The sequence below is a fragment of the Corapipo altera genome, unplaced genomic scaffold (assembly GCF_003945725.1).
Source record: "Corapipo altera isolate COAL_440 unplaced genomic scaffold, ASM394572v1 55, whole genome shotgun sequence".
Classification (NCBI taxonomy): domain Eukaryota; kingdom Metazoa; phylum Chordata; class Aves; order Passeriformes; family Pipridae; genus Corapipo; species Corapipo altera.
In genome coordinates this window covers 17,712,382-17,716,340 of record NW_020884882.1, presented here as the reverse complement: position 1 = coordinate 17,716,340, position 3,959 = coordinate 17,712,382, and positions in this window count along the sequence as shown.

The window sequence follows — 3,959 nt, the reverse complement described above, 5'->3', positions numbered from 1 at the left end:
TCCTGCTGCTGCCTCTTCTGGTGCAGTGTGTTTGCTGGCAGTCCTGGCTCTACAGGCTTGGTGTCTCCTCTGGCTCCCAGACATCCTGCTGTCCTGTTTGCTGGCTTGTCCCAGCAGCGAAGCGGAACCATGCTGGCCAAGGCTCCCCAAGGACCAGCCTCAGCCCTGCTCTGGTGGGGTGGTGTCCCCAGCTGCAGAGTTCACACAAAAGAAGCCTTCTCTCAGATGCAGGGTAGCCTCCTAAGAGAAGAAGGGGGAAAATCATATGAGATTTGGAGGTTCTCTGAGGACAGAGAGTGTAGGAACAATGGCCACATTGATAAACTCCTGATCTCCTGACATGGGCCGGGGAAGGAGGAACCCCCACAGTGGCAACACTGCAGAGTGACAGGGGCTGGAGGTGGCAGCTGGGCCGGCTCAGCAGGGAGACAGCCCACAGGGGCACAGGCACAGCACAGTGCAGCGCAGGAAGAGCTGGCAAGGACAAGCTGCCCCCTAAGGCCAGATAAACCCACAGAGATTCAGCCTGAAGATGCTCTCTCCTATTAGCAAAATGCCCATCATCCTTTTGCCACATCGCCTTCCCAAGAGCTGCCGAGAGCTGCACCTTTTGCCAATGTGGTTAATTACTGGGGGCAAGGTGTGGCCCCAGCTGAAACTGGGGAGGCTGCGGTGTGCAGAGTGAGGGCTGTGGGGACAGGGCTCTGAGCTGGGAAACGGCTTTTAACTGAGCTGCTAAAATCCTTCCCCCTCTCCCCATCAGCAAAAGGAAATCTGGGGCTCTGTTATCCCAGATACTTGTATTGTTTTGCTCCCACAGCTGTGGGAGCTGCCTATGGAACCCCCCCCCCAGGAATTCAAAGACTCGAAAAGCAAGTGAGCCAGGATGTCTCATTCGACCCCGAACAACTCGAGTCCTTCTGTGGGGAAAGCTCAGGCCTGCAGGCGGTTGCCCAGATAGCAGAGACTTGAGCCCGAGGCTGGGCCTGGGCTCTGGGGATGGTGGCGTGAGCCGGGGTGTGCTGCGGGAACAGGAGGCTCGTGCAAAGGGCGGCGGCGGTGAGGCCGCTCCTGCCCCGGGCGTTCGCAGGGAGCCTGGAACCACCTACGGAGGGCGGCTGATACACCGGGGGACTCGGCTTTTCCTCTCTGAGGGCTGATAAGCACCAAGCGGGGCAGCGACGTCAGCCTTGCCTGGTCTTCACGCCTGCTACTAAAACGGGCAAGGCACGGTTTGTAGGTCAGGATAATCGCCCTTGCTAGGCTTCCCTAAACCCGTTTCACACGAACGTCCCAGTGACAGGAGTGATAATGGCAGCGGAGTAATAGATTGCTACTGTCTGGGTTACAAAGGGCTTCCTGGATACCCAGCACTGGATTCCTGAGCTGCCAGTGCTGCGCTCTCAGTTCCCACGGCCCGAGGCAGCAGCAGGCAGCGAGTGCCCGCACCGCGGGGACCTGCCCGGGGCTGCCCCGGGGTGCTCGGAGCACAATCCCGCGGATGTCGAGCTCAGCGCAGCAGTGCCGAAGGACCTCTCACACGCCAGTCAGCTTCCCGGGAGGCTGTGGGTGGGTGAAGCCCCTCCTGGCTGGCTTGGCTCATGTCCCGCGCTGATTTTATTGCGGCTGTGGCACCTGGCAGGGCTGGCACACACTCTGCTGCCTTCTATTTTTAAGATTTCCCTTGGAGCATGTATGTGGGGTAGCTGCTGTCCCTGCAGATCTCGTCAGGGTGATGGTGAGGCTCAGCTGGTGGTGGACTGCTGCCTCCCTCTGAGATGAAGATATTGAGAAGGGTCACAGGCCCATGGACAGCCAGGGCCAGCCAGGACTGTGATGGTCCTCTTGGCTGCACCACCCAGACCAGAGGCTGCACACTGGTGTTTTCACTTGCTGAGGAATCTCCCCACACTGAGACCAGGGACAGGGTGGGACAAGATCAGGCCAGGGTACCCCTGTGTAGCCAGGGAGCCAGCACCCTGCTGAGGCCCCAGCGATGCATTGGCCACCAGCAGCTCTGGGACCCAATGCGGGAGTGGGGACACAGTGCTGGTGCCCCAAGTGCCTCCCTCCAGTGACACCAGGCAGGGCCACATCCAGGCTCCAGGTGCAGGCTGAAGACCGGGAAAGTCCTGATGGCCAGCCAGGGGGCCCTGGGACTCATTGTTCACCCCACTGGCAGCAGCATTTGAGCTCCCACTGGACAAGCCCCTGTTTGCTCCCGGAGGTGGGAGGTCTAGTGCTGGGGCCCAGCAACCCGTGGGTGTGGGCTTTGGGCAGGGAGCAGAGGCAGAGCAGAGCAGGAACTGGCTGGTTTTTCTAGCCACACTTCCCATTTCCGCCGTCTGTGGCCATCCCTGCAGTCCGAGGCCAGATCATGGTTTTTAAAGGTGCTGGTTTTGCTTCTCTGTTAGCCCACTCCAGCCCTGACTCACTTCCTTTCCCAGCGCTATACTGTTGGGAATGCTGCAGGACATCCCTCTGTGCGCTCCCATCCTGGAGGCTGTGGAGCAGGGACTGCTGTGCTGTGCTGTGCTGTGCTCCACAGTCTCCAGCACAAGCAGTCTCTAACTCATCAGGTCACCTACACAGGCTGAGGTTCAGAATATGCCAGTGCTCCCCTAATCCCTGTTCCCCCCGTTCACCTCCTGAGGAGGAACAAGCCAACATTAATCAGCGGTTGGGTTTGTTTTGTTTATTGTTTCAGCTCATGGGCTCTCACCCAGGTTTGATTTTTTTTGTCTGGAGTATCTGGAACCCCTGAGAATTTCAGGCAGTGCAGGTAGTTGTCACAACGTACATAGTATGACAACAATCCATCCATGCCCTTTCAGAGAAGGGTCTGGGGAGAGCTGAAGTTTTTCACCGAGGAAGTTTCTAATACATGCTTGGAGCTCCTGCTAAGAATGCAATAATTAATATTCAGGGACTCCTGCCAAGCAGCCTGGCAGGGCAGTCCTCCTCCAGCCAGGCACAGGGAAGTGAAATGACATCCATGAGGTCACCGATGGCACTGTCCATGGTCTCTTTGAGAGGTGGGAGAGCTGTTGGAGCCCCTGCCAGCCCCCAGTGCATCTCCTCAGTCCCATAAGGGGCAAACCACCATTTTTGTCATGGTCAGGAAAAAAAAAATCACAAAGTCTGGTTGCTTTTCCACCTTGATTTACTATCAGCTTTGACAAGCTTTGTCTCTCGGCTCCCAGGATACTGCCAGCCGTATCTAATGCTGTTGATTTGATAATATATCTAATCTGACTTTCTTGAAAATGCCCGATATCTCAGAGCTTCTGTTCTCCTACTTGAACTAGCTTCCTTCCTTGCCTTCTTTCTCTTTCCCAGCTGGGGCCAATCTGTCTGGGAAATAGTCCAATTTACTTCCATCTGATGGGAGCGGATCCCAGCTCTGTTCCCTTCATCAGCTTAGGTCATTATTTTGAAATCCCTCATTTTCCCCCACTGAATTTTTGCTGCTGCTTTTGTCCCTCATTGGAGGCACCAGTGAAAACACCTCTACATACATCTTCCTATGGGGTCTTCCCAGAGCAGCCACCATGCACTTGGCATGACATGGATGTTTGAGATCCAGACAAGGTGTTCCCTGCATTTTAGACCTTCCCGTGGTCTGAGGAGGAGCACCAGTATCCCACGTTGGATACAGCTTAAACTAGCAGGTCTGGGCCAGGCTTCAGTCTTTCCAAAGGCATTCCCCAAGCACTGGGGGCACCCTTGAACCTGGTGCATGGTCCTTTCTGTCCCATGGCTCCTGTGGCTGGCAGCTGCTGTGTGGGGCAGCCAGGGCTCTGTTACACTGCAGTGTGTGGCTAAAGGACCTGTCTGCTTCTGCTCCCGATGACATCCTCTGGATGGGCCCTGGACCTGTTGCATTGCTTGCCCTGCCTGGGGCTGTCGATGGGCCCTGTCACCAGCCCCTGTCACTGGCCCTGTCACCAGCCCCTGTC